The sequence below is a fragment of the Octopus bimaculoides genome, chromosome 1 (assembly GCF_001194135.2).
Source record: "Octopus bimaculoides isolate UCB-OBI-ISO-001 chromosome 1, ASM119413v2, whole genome shotgun sequence".
Classification (NCBI taxonomy): domain Eukaryota; kingdom Metazoa; phylum Mollusca; class Cephalopoda; order Octopoda; family Octopodidae; genus Octopus; species Octopus bimaculoides.
Genome location: NC_068981.1, coordinates 155,281,936 through 155,295,680, shown reverse-complemented (window position 1 = coordinate 155,295,680; position 13,745 = coordinate 155,281,936). Strand labels below are relative to the sequence as shown.

The window sequence follows — 13,745 nt, the reverse complement described above, 5'->3', positions numbered from 1 at the left end:
TATATATATATATATATATATATATATATATATATATATATATACTGAGAAAGATAGTGAGAGAAAAGAATGGAGATTTAATCATGTTTTAATCAGCAACATACGTTTCAAATTCAATGGCATACCTCAAAATGCTGCAATGCATGAATTATGCATATTTAATTGATCCTATGATTGATTAAAATGCTATAGGGAGAGAAGGATTCAGTACCATCCTATTCTTATCAGAGCCATATTACCACTGCGTATATTGTTGTTCCACTGCTTGGAACTGCTTGAATACTCCAGAAGGTGCTCGAAAAATAAGAAGTGTTACCTTAGTTCACTGGTAGTGAACAGCTGACACTGTAGTACATCTCCAGCGTTAGAAGTTGTACAAAGGCAACAATAATAATAATAAAAATAGTAAGAATAAGCAGAATAGGATAGAATTTTTTCCATACGTGCCATCTCTGAACATGTGTATTTAGATAACCACCCTGTTATCTAATATCTAGCATGAAACCAATTGATAAATTTGGCAGAAATGGATCTTTGAACTGAAGGATTACTCAATACACGTTGAAGAGTATATATCTATTATACTTTTACAAGATAAGTGGCAACAGTAACTTCAAAGTTTCAGCCTCACAATTTGATGAAGGTGAGCAGGTCGAAACTTCAAAGTCACTACCAACATTTTTCTTGTGTGTGTGTGTGTGCATATATATATATATATATATATATATATATATATATACACATATATATACATACATACACACTCACAAATATACATAGATATTCACAAATGTACATGCACACTCACAAATATACGTACACACTCATAAATATATATATATGCACACATAAATATATATATTATGTAATATATTTATAAATACTTAATAAGCATTCACTTTGTAAGATATATGATAATTATGAAGACCAGAGAACATTCTTCAGCTTAAATTGTATGTGTATCCTCAAATAACATGACTGAGAGGATGCTCATGTAATTTGATTACACATCATAAATACAATCTAGACTGTTGCAGACAATTGAATACCTAAGAAAACTAAAACTACAAGAGGAAGTCGGTGATTTCTTTAAGTAATATCATAATGGGGATGCTTATTTGCCTTTTCATTTATCTATTTACTTATATATCTATTTATGGATTTGTAAATGGAAGGAGTAAAAGGTAAAAAGCTAGCAACATAAGGCCATTTCTGTACTAGAAGAAATTATAGGTGGCTGGGTGAGATGGTTAACGCATAGTAGTAACTCATGAATGCTTGTTTGTATTTTCTGTGCATACATGTACATGTGTTTGTGTTTGTGTGTGTGTGTGTGTGTATGTGTGTAGTTAGTATTTCTTTATTATTTATTGTGTAGATTTTTTTTTATTTCTATTCATAAGAAATTGCCTGGAAAGCAGTATTCAGAGTGCAATACTATGCTAAATATCTCAAACATTCACCAATTGACTCAGCAGGGTAACTTTTACACCACTAACTTCTCGAATATATGTCTGTGTGTGAGTGAGTGCGTGTGTGTGCATATATATATATATATATATATATATATATATATATAAATGTGTATGTGTGTGTATATATATGTAAAAATATATATATTTGTGTGTGTATGTATATATGTGTATGTGCATGTACATGTATGTATACATATACATGTGTATGTATATGTCTATCTGTCTCTCTATGTGTGTGTGTGCATGCATACTCCAGCAATGCTCTTCAGTAAAAATTAGACTTCAATTTCAAAGTAGGTCTAGCAGTACTTTTAAATTTTTTCTTCATTTTATTTATGTTTTTTTTTTTAATTTATTTATTTCTTTTCTTTTTTGTTGTAAGATAAGCTTTTTCTTGAGATTTATTTCACTGACATGCAAATGTGTTGCTAGAATAAGTTAGCTAGCTTAACTTTTACCACTAATAATGTGGTTATTGTTACCATGACTACTGCTCAAAAGGATTATTCCTATGTCTCCAGTAACTATTATTATTATTATTATTATTATTATTATTATTATTATTATAGATGCCTGTAACCTTTCTTGTCTTCTCTTTTATAGATAAGCTACCTGAAGTAAACTGTTGAAACATGTTTTGTTTTCTGTTCTTAAGTCCTTACAACATGTTTCCTGTACATTTGCAAACAACAATGATTGTATTATGTCCTTTCTGAAGCATCTTAAAACTAAATTATGCTTAAGGGCTAAAGTGCATTTCTAATTTCAATGACAGATATTTCTGAAAAGTATTTTTGTGGATACTATGGTAGCTTATTGTAGCACGTTGTATGCATATGTGTTAGTGACAGTGTGTGACTACATATGTATTTTAACTGCAAGGTATCTGGTAACCTCTATATAAGGATTATACAGTTGCCATTAAATATAATTAGGTTTTAAGATGCTTCAGAAATAGGAAATATTTTCTTAAGAAACAGAGATTTGAAAATGAAGAATTAACTAAAGACTATGATTTCTTGGAGAGTTCTTTGTGTAACACCAACCACTTCCAGACCGTTTAGTTATTTCAATATTCGATAAATAGTTATCACTATAGGCATGGCTGCATGGTTCAGAAGTTTAGTTCCTAAATACATGGCAACCTTAGGCAAAATGTCTTCTACTATAGCCTCAGGCTAACCAAAATCTTGTGAGTGAATATGGAAGATAGAAACTGAAAGAAACCCATTGCATATGTGTGCTGTGGATGTTTGTGTGTGCAAGAATTTGATGTCTTGTCTTGACATCAAATGATCTTATTTTTACAGACATAACTTTTACTGGACATTGAAAATCAGTCATCAAGATCATCATTGTTAACATCATTATCATCATTGTTAACATCATTATCATCATCCTTGTCATCACCATCATCATCACCCATCCATCCATCCTCTTGATCATCAAAATCTGGGATAGTTCCTCTTTGAGGTTATTGCCCTACTAAATAGGTGAGGGACTTCTTCTTGTATGTTCTACGTAATCAAAATCTCATTTTCAAACATGGAACAGGTTTTACAGTTGTGATACGAAAACACAAATAGAGAAGTCTAGAAATTTGTCTATTCCATTCATAAGACAGCAAAGATTGAGAGCTTCTTAGTGAAAGTTCCACATTAATTAACTTTAAATCTTTGCTGTCTGTTTGATCTCAAATGAAATTCCATCATGCTTCTCTGGTACTATAACTCTCATTATTGTGAGATGTGTAAAGTGTTCTAAACAAACAAGACATTTGACCAAAGGTTGTGAAATGGACAGTGATTTAGCTATTTCATTCAGTATTGTTCACATATTATGAAGGTGACAACAAAACAGGTTTCTCTGTTATTGTTAAAGTATGATGACATGATTTAGTAATGTTTAAGAATCATAGAACCACAGTTGAGATGAAGAGCAAATCCTAAAGGTTATTGAAATGGAATAAATTACTAAACACAACATAGACATATTTTTCTTATAACCTAAACAAAACTATTATATTTGCTTTTCCTCTTTTGCTTCAACTCCCTCTTTTCACACGCTCATTCTTTCCCTCTTTTAATTTTCCTTCATCTTTTTCTTTTTCTCATTTACTTTATCTCCCTCCATCTCTCTCTCTGTCTTTGACTAATCTTCCACTCTCTCTCTCTCTTTCTCTCTCTCTCTCTCTCTCTCTCTCTCTCTCTCTCTCTCTCTCTCTCTCTCTCTCTCTCTCTCTCTCTCTGTCTCCTTCTCTCTTTATCCATCTATTTATCTTAACCTTATACATTCTCTCTCCCTCTCCACTACTCTCTTTTTACCTTCTCTGTCTACCCCATCTCACTCATTCTATGTTTTCTCTTCTCATTTTTTTAAACTTGCTGTGAAAACAAAATTCCTACAAGCTTATTGGATTCTATTTTAATCTTTCTGATACCAACCTACTTTAGACAGCATCAGGTACTTTGATACAAAACCACCTGGTTTAAAATATTTATATATAATTTAAAGCCTTCCTCATAATAATTCTCTTAAGAATCATCTGTTAAAATATTTTTGACTGATTTCAGTCATCAGATTGCAGCCATGTTTGGGCATTGTCTTGAAAATGTTCATAACAGCAGCTTAATCAATGCAAAATTCAGTAATTTTATGAAATTTCCAACAAATTATTTATCATTTCTTAAATTAACTGAAACACAAGAAGAGTATTTTATAAGAAATGTAATCTTAAAAAGGTTAAAATAATATTAATTCTTTATGAAAATGAATAGAATCTTTGAAATTTTTTTGAAGTTGCTTCTCAACTATGTACTCTTAAGTTCAGTCCCATGTAACTGTACCTTGGACGAATGTCTTCTACTCTAACCTTGGGGCAACCAAAACTTTGTGAGTAGATTTGATAAACAGAAATTGGAAGAAGCCCATTGTGTGTGTGCGTGCATGCATGTGTGTATGCGTGCATGCATGTGTGTATGTGTCTGTCTGTCTGTCCCCCACTAATGCCTGACAACCAGTATTACTTTGATTACTTCCCTTAACTTAGTGGTTCAACAAATAAGACAGATAGAATAAGTACCAGGCTTCAAAATAAGTCTTGGGGTTGATTTATTTGACTAAACCCTTCAGGGTGGTGCCCCAGCATGGTCACTTTATGAAGACTAAAACAAGTAAAAGATGTGGTGCCTCAGCATGGTCGCATTCCAAAGACTAAAACAAGCAAAAGATAAAAGATCTTAGCTTGATCAAAGTACGTTCTGAGTTCAAATTCTGCCAAAGTCAACTTTGCCTTTCGTCCTTTCGAGATCAATGAATTAAATACCAGTGAAATTCTGGGGTCAATGTAATTGGCTAGTCTCCTCCCCCAAAATTTCGGGCCTTGTGCCTATAACAGAAAGGATTAAAGTACTTCTTGTAACTGTAATGGCTCAAACACTGAAACATCTACTTCTGCTGAAGTGGATTCTCCATTAGTCTTGACAATAAACAAGCATTCAGTTGTCTGAGTGACTGAACTCTTGTTTGTGAAAGCAGCTTATAATGCTCCTCAGACATTATATACTGAGTTGCAATTAAAATGTGCACCCTTATCACACCAATTCAACCTGAGAATTGTGTTTAGGGTATAATATGTCTGTGGAATATTGAATATTGGGAATGTAGGTATTTTGAAAATACCTCACAGTTTGATGACTGTGTTCTGCTTTGTTATGAGTTGCCCTTTGGCAAAGCATAGCACCTGTTTGGCCACTCTGCCAGGGTTACGGCAAAGTCATGGGGCTGCAGCATAGCAGATTGTGAAGAGGCAACAGAAGAGCTCAGATGAGCCAACAGTGCTTCTTACATTGATGCTGAGCAGAGGAATCCTAGAAGATCAAGCTCTATCAAGAGAGTAACTGCAGTGCATCCATAGGAGTGGCATCCATGGTCGTGTAATCAGGTAATGAAAGACTGAAGCTCTGAATTCAAATTCATGTGAATAACAGGATTGGATGGTAACAGAGTCACAGGAATCCATGCTAGCAGCACAACCAGATAATGATGATTTAATTACTGGTACAGTCCATAAAGAAAAAGTTGGGGAAAAGAAAAAAATAGAGATGAATCTACTGCTCTTTTATTCATCAACTCCAATAGAGTATAAGATGTTCTGCCACAACCATTTTGGCATCACCTATTTGTTGTCACTAATTTGATGCTGACTTATTTGACATCAACATATTTTAATATCTTTCTCTTGTTTTAATGTTTCTTGCTCTCCTTCTTGCCATCTGGACATGTATATTTTTGCATGTGTGTGTGTGTGTGTGAGTGTGTTTGCTTCCAGTGCTAGAATATACTGTCACCAAAACAGGTTGAATGTCCAGTTAGCTATCCCAAGCTGTTTCATTCCAACCCCCAAAAGGACAAACAATAAAGTTTGACTGTGGCAGGATTCATACTCAGATTGTAGAGAGCCAGGAACAAGTCATACATGATGTTCTAGTAGACACTCTAATAATTCTGTCCAATTTGCTGTCTTCCTTTCTGTTGTATGGGGAAGAAAAGAGCATCAATCTTTTCCAGCCAAGTTATATCCAAAGGTGCCCTACCTGCCTAACCTCTGGTTAGAACCTAGCAGCAAACTCCCTATACTCAATGCAGCTACACACATATTCATCTCATATGACAACCCCAAGGTGAAAAGGGACCCACTCTAGTCTTGTTTCTGTGCACATGAAATTCCTCAGTCCTCTCCTTCTGGCAAGCCCCCTCAGCCATTTAAGGATGTCACTGACCTTATACTTCCAGTTCACCTCATCTCTGTCATCCCCATAATTTCTGCTGTAAAACTATGCATAAAATGCTTTATCACTGTTTCTAGATATATTCATGCATTTCTTCTTAATCCATTCCACAAGTAGTAAATAAGGTGTTTGAAAAATGTCAGAGGTTTATTCATAGAGTAAATAGATTAGACATGTTGCTATTGCAAACCTCCAACCTACTCCTGATCAAGTAGACCTATGATCAAAGGCATTCCACTCATGACCATTCCATTTGGTTTCCAGATATATTGTATTTAGGATCTCGTTATCTAATTCATACATATTTATTTGCACTGAATTAAACATTATGCTTCACCCTTCCTTGGTACTTGTTTCCAACATATTAAAGTAGAGCATTGAGAATCAAAGTTGTTAGCTCCAAGTCAGTTTTATATGTAGATGATGAAAGAACAAAAACCAAAAACTACACACACATATATCTAAAGAAAGACACACTAGATAATGTAATCTTGTGTTTGTGTGTGTGTGTGTGTGTATTTAAGACAATGGAGTGTGCTTTGGGAGAGATTTGGCTGCTATTTCTAGCACAAGTCAAGCGACCACATAAAGACTCCCTCATGCATAGTAAATTGCCAGTGATCTGAAATGAACAGCTAACCTTTTTTACTGGCAAGCTGGCATTTTGATGACTCAGAAAATTGCAGATTTGTTTAGAATCTCCATAATTACCCTCTAAGAAATTATATTTAAAAATTTCAACCATTTTATCTTGTAAGTAATGTAAAGTAAGAAAAGGAAAATCTGAAAATCCAGTAGTATTTTCTATTTTCACAATTCTTTGAATTCTGAAAAAGAGAAAAATATTACTAGAAAAAGAAAATCTATGCAAAAAAAGATGAGAAGTATTTCTTGTTAAAAGATGGCAGATGCAGTAGCTGATTACAACAATTTTAGTATGTTTTTTTTTTCAGTAATAAATATTTTTTCAAAACAAATATTCATTTTTTTTTTCGATAATATATATCTTTTATAATAACAAATATTGGTTTTTAGATTTAACAACCAAATACAAAAATGTTTACTTTAAACAAATATTAAACAATTCTTTATATATGTATATATATATATATATATATAAATCTTGATTTTTATGAGTAATTTCTTTTTTTATTATTTTCCAGGTAAGAAACTAGACAATTTCATACAAATGATTTGAAGATCTTTGTAAGTGTTCGCAAAACATATCATTCTATTTCTTATCTGCTGTTATATGAATGTATCTAATTTGTTAATTATTTACTGTATTAGCAATTGTTTAACATTTATTCCTCCTCGACATATTTGACATTTTCTTGGGAAAGAAGCCTCTAAATTTATATCTGGAATCTCATGTTCATTATGTCATTATTTAGTTGAATTTCTTACTATTTTCCATTTCCTTCTATTATTTAAACAACTCGAAATAGAAATAGAAATTCCAGTTAATATACTACATATCATTTATTGTTTTCTTTTTTGTCTTAAAGATTAATAAATTGTTGATTATGAAAAGGTCACACATATGTAACATAATGAGTTAAAAAATTTCGATCATCTGAGCAATTAGGACCAAACACTCCTTCACAGATTTTAGAATCTAAAAGCAACAAGAAAGGGGATTAACTCCAAAGCTAACTATTAAAAAGTAATAGGCAGATTTCTGTCTTGTTAGACCTCTTCAGCAAAGTTATTCTACTTGATTGACAAGACAAAAATAATCAATATATAAAGAGAAATAGAGGGAATAGCTCTGTTGTGGATGTTATTGTCTTCTTCATCTTCATCTTCTTCTTCTTCTTCTTCTTCTTCTTCTTCTTCTTCACCACCATCTCAGCAAACCTGTGACTAAAAGCATTCCGTCTTAGCCTTTCTGTAATTTTATTTTTCTAGTATAGTTTACCCCAGACTACATTATCTAATGTGTCTTTTCCCTTACTTCTCAGGCAGCAGACAGTGCTTTGAAGGAGATATGATAACTATTTCTAGAGAATTGATCAACCACAAAGAAGCTTCTTTGTTGGTTCTCTAGGTAATAATGGGGACCTCTTCTTTCCTTGCATGTTTGATATATGGATAGCTCCAAAGTACTTTGATAACTATTTCCACTAGAACTGAAGAAGGTTACGTAACACTAACAAATAATATTCAAAGTAATTCTTTTTACTATCTTTATAGCTGTAAGTAGATTCAGTCCCATTGTGAATCATCTTGGGCAAGTGTCTTCTACTGTAGACCCAGGATAACCAAAGACTTGTGAGTAGATTTGGTAGATGAAAACTAAATGAATCCCATTCTGTGTGTGTGTGTGCGCGCGAGTGTGTGTGTGTGTGTGTGCGCGCGCGAGTGTGTGTGTGTGTGTGCGCGCGAGTGTGTGTGTGTGCCTGTGTGTGTTATGTGCTTATGTTTGTTGTGTGTTATGTGCTTATGTTTGTTGTGTGTTTGTGTGTATTTATGTGTGTTTATGTGCATCTATGTGTAAGTGTTTTTGTGTTTGTGTCTGACCCCACTGCACAATGAATTTTGTTGGTCACATTACATCCTTGTAGCTTAGCAGTTCAACAAAAGAAACTGATAGAATAATTTTATTTTTCTGGTATACTTTACTACATTAAATAATGTGCTGTTGGCATGTAAAAAGTACCCAGCTCACTCTGTAAAACGGTTAGCATTAGGAAGGGCTTCTGGCCATAGAAACCATGTCACAATAGACAATTGGAGTCTAGACAGCTCTCCAGCTGGCCAAACCGTGTCAAACAATCCCACCCATGCCAGCATGGAAAACGGACGTTAAATGATGATGATGACAATAAGTGTCAGATTTAATAAAAAAAATAACACTGTGGCAGAAAGACTGTGCCCATGTCCTTATGCTTCTGGTGGAAGCAAGATATCCTCAGACTGAAGATCTGGACTGAATTCTTGCAAAAGTGAGGGTTTGAACCAAGTGATCAATTAATTCTGTCACTTAAACAGGCCATGTTGGGATTTGAACTCAGAATGCAAAGAACTCACACAAATACCACAGGGAATCTTGTTTAGTGCTCTAATGATTCTGCCAGTTCACCACCTTGACTGGTGCTTTACTTTAAAAAGCCTGGAAAATGGCTCAACTTAATCTCAGAAGGCAAACATCTTGTCTGTCACTCAAATGAACCAAGCAATCTGCTGTTAGAAGACAATTTGTTCCCAATGTGAAACACAAAATTTTTGTGCTTGGTTATATACTGTTGTACTCCAAAGTATAAAAATCTAGGTCATGAGGTACTTTTAAACAGCATCATTTTTTTCATAACGCCTGAAATTATATTTTAATATTTAATTAGTTGTGAAATTGCATTTCCATCATAGTTTATTATCTTGTAGTTATTTTGTTTGCTACGCTAATGTTTTCCTTATTTTTGTTTGCTTCATTAATGAACAATTTACTTTACTACTTAATTTAAAGGAAACTTATGTTTTTAACATTTTACTGTTTATTAGTAATGTCTTAGATCAAATTACAGACAATTCATGATTGCTATTTAATATAAGCAATTTTTGTTTTTTCTTTTACAATTATCTTTCCTCTTATTTATTTTAAGATTCATCATCATCATAATAATGATAATTGTTTCTAATTCAGGCAAAAGGCCACCAATGTTGATAGGTGGGGAGCTATGTCAGTTACATTGATTTCAATATTTGATGGGTGCTTTATTTTGTGAATTCTAAAAGTATAGAAACAAGGCTGACTTAGGCAGGATTTGAACTTAAAATATAAAAAGCCAGAAGAAATTCTACAAAGCATGTTATCTGAAAAATCTCATGATTCTGCTAATCTACCACTCTTAAATAATTGTTTATAATTTAGTTACAATCAAAAATTATTAGGTGTAGGTCGCTAGTTGATACTATCAACCCAAGTAATAATAATATAATGATAACTCTTTCTGATTTTGGCACAAAGCCAGAAACTTTAGGAGAGGAGTAAGTTGATTACATTGACCCATGTACTTGAAAAGCACTTAATTTTATTGACCCCCAAAAGGATGAATCGTAAATTTGACATTGGCAGCATTTAGACTCAGAATGTAGAGCTAAAAGAAGTGCCAGTAAGCACTTTTTTCTGCTTGCTAACAATTCTGCCAGCTCACCACCTTGCTGTTGTTGTTGCTGATGATTATGATGATGACCGCCAATGATGATGATGATGTTGATGACAACAACAACGATGATTTCAACTTTTGGCACAATGCCAGTAATATCAGAGGAGGGAGCAAGTCAATTACATTGACCCCACTGCTCAACAGAACAAAAAACTGGAAGAAATACTGCTAAACATTTTCCTCGATGCATTCATCAATTTTTCATCTGACCATAGTTTTTGTATGCCAACAAAACCACCTTATTTCAGCATTTCTTTCATCTCTCTACTTAATTTCCATTATAAACCATTATAAAACTGTGACATTCTCTCACCCAAATCCTACCATTCTCTCTCAACTATAGTTCAATAGCGCAGATGCTTTCAGTTTACCTTCGTCTTCTGATTGCTGCATTTCAAACCAACTCAATACTTTACATAGTAATATTACATACTATATACTTATTTTATATTTTCAGCAGTTCATACACCCATGTAGTTTATTCCCAGAGTTATAGAAGTCATTCCACTAGTTTTTAATCCTGTATTTACACAATTAATGCATGGACCTAACATACATACATACATACATACATACATACACACACACACACATACATACATACATACATACATTCATTCATTCATTCATTCATTCATTCATTTATATATATGTATAGTCTACTTTTTATATGCAGAGATAATTTCATTTATATATCATGCAGATATTTTTTCATCTAGCATAAATTGTTATTATAGAGAACTGCTGAGTGTTGATTTAGGAAGAAGTAGGTCAGATTCGAGAACACTGAATTTTGGTAAATGAAACGATGTGTAGTCAAGTTGTTTTTATTGTTGCTGTTGCTATAGATGTTGTTGTTGCTGATGATGATGTTTGTAACCCAAGGTTAACCCTGAATGAGTAAACCTAATGAGAGACATTCTAGCTTCGATCATCAGTTCTGGTTTTTCTCAGATATAGTAGACATAGGACTACATTATTGAACACATGCCTCATTTTTTTAATTTTTTATAAAAGTAATACTCCAGGCATCTTTAGTTCTTGTAACACAGTGCACAAGTGTGTTTTATGTAGCAGTAATATAGATGTGCTGCAAGCTTTTTTAAGTAAGTTAGCAAATGACAAGATATTTAGGTAACTTGAGTGTTTTTCATACACTGCACCAGTGCATATGCATATGTATTTCTTTGCAGCAAAAAGTAAATGCATATATAGACTTATGCTTTGAAACAATTTTTGTACTTAAATGTATGTATATAGATACAATTAGACACATGATATGCAATAATTAAACCGCATAGGTTTCAGCTCTAATGTTAATCACATTAGATTCTCACCATCACTTGTACACACAGGCTGTCTGTATCCATTGGTAAGCTATGACATAATGCAAATACGGTGATAAGAGAAAGAAACATGGGTATAATTTGGTATTCTTTTATTCCAATTGTTACATATGCTTCAGTATTTGGTAGCACATGATGTCAAGAGACAGGTGCAACCACTAGGTGCAGCTTATTGGGCAAACATGGAGCAAACATCATCAGACAATCAATAAAGAAATACTTATTTCTTTATCAATTGTCTGGCAATGTGTTTACTATATCTATGTATATGAGTAACTTTAAAAAGGTTGATGGTGTTCCATAACATTTTTAGGATGTTATTAAGTAAACCATGGATCTAAGATTCTTGAAAATTGCTGTAATAGGAAAGTTGGAGAAGTGTTGGCCACTATTCCAAGCCGGTCAAGTAACTACACAGAGGCTCCCTCATTGGATTATAGTGAAAATATATAGAGATGCTGTATTGCAAATCTGTCCCCTCCAGCCCATGCTAAAGAGATGAGTTTCAGAAAATTCGCATGAGTTTGATTTGCTTCGACAAAGCTTTCAGAAAAATGAATATTTTTTGATGAAATTTGATACAACTTTCAGAGTGTGTAGATTATGATTACATCACAATCTAATATGAAAAAAAAAAATTGGTGGTCTCACACACATGCATATTGACACAGATCATATATATCTACAAAATGAAACTTGAAATTTCTGAAAAAAATTGTGATGTGTGTAAGTATGCATATATAGGTGCTTACTATTTTTCTTTTCATGTCAAGTTCTTATATAATCGCAATTTACGCACTCATAATGGTATTTGTGGAAAATTTCATTCAAAAACCCCCATTTTTCAGAAACTTATGAGAAAACAAAGCTGACTCATGTGAATTTACTGAAATTCTATGAGAAAAAGTCAGGTGGCACAATAGTATAGGTGTGCTTATTGCTTTAACAGTAAATATATTATTCGTATATACAATTATATTGTTTCTAATTATTTTCCTTTTCAACGTGAGTGATATTAAGATTATATTGTTATTAAATATCAACACATTGGTTTGCTTCACTTCACTTTCATTTTATATGTAACAATATTTAATTATATAACAACTGCATGTTATATATAAAAAAACAATACACTTCTTTCATTCAGTTTGCATCAAAAGGATGCCAATAATATGAATGAGGTGAGCTCAGATTTTCACTACACATAAATATAGATAGGATATAATGGTATAACAGTATTTACAATGATACTGTGTTTAGTAAGGAATACTAATGACATTCAAGCTTCCTTCGTGCCAGTGTTCTTCTTCATGCATGCCATATGTATACTTATTCATATAAACTATAGGAAAATATGACACAATGATATCAAATCATTGTCATCTTAAAGATAGTGTGATCGTACTAATATCATCATCATTTAACGTCCATTGTCTATGCTGCCATGGGTTGGACACTGTGACCAGAGCTGGCAAGCCGGGAGGGATGCACCTTCTTAACATCCAGCTGAGTTTGATGATAAGCTCCTTGAGGCATTACTTGAAGAAAATTCTGCATTATCAGTTGAAGAATTGGCAATAAAACTTAGTTTAAGACCATACAACTGTTCATCGTCGTCTTTAACAACTTGGAAAGGTTCCTAATGGGTGCCTCATGAATTGTCCGAAAGCAACCGCAAATCTCGAATTGGTATCTGCTCTTCTCTCCATTCTCGCGAACTCATTTCACCCTTTTTGGATAGACTTGTGACTGGTGACGAAAAATGGATCTTCTATTGAAATGTTAAATGTCGTAAACAGTGGCTTGGTAAAAGGGAAAAAGCTCAACCACAACCAAGAAGGGAACTTCATGGGAAAAAGGTTTTTCTCTCTATCTGGTGGGATTGCAAAGGAGTAATTCACTTTGAATTGTTACCACCTAATGCAACAATCAATGCTCAAGTCTACTGTCAGCAATTAGAGCATTTGA

The 13,745-nt window shown here is 33.3% G+C and overlaps 1 protein-coding gene across 5 annotated transcripts in view; it reads left to right on the top strand.

The window, feature by feature from the left end:
• The window catches only part of LOC106868437 (retinoic acid receptor RXR), a 540,681-nt gene that overhangs the window by 325,671 nt on the left and 201,265 nt on the right, over window positions 1–13,745 (top strand). Inside the window, exon 1 of one of the 5 annotated variants that reach the window (XM_052971837.1) lies at window positions 7,448–7,471. The exons of the other annotated variants lie outside the window; for them this stretch is intronic. The gene's annotated coding sequence lies outside the window, so the exon portion shown is untranslated. Of the gene's footprint in view, window positions 1–7,447; window positions 7,472–13,745 lie in introns of those variants that run through there. 5 annotated transcript variants of the gene reach the window in all.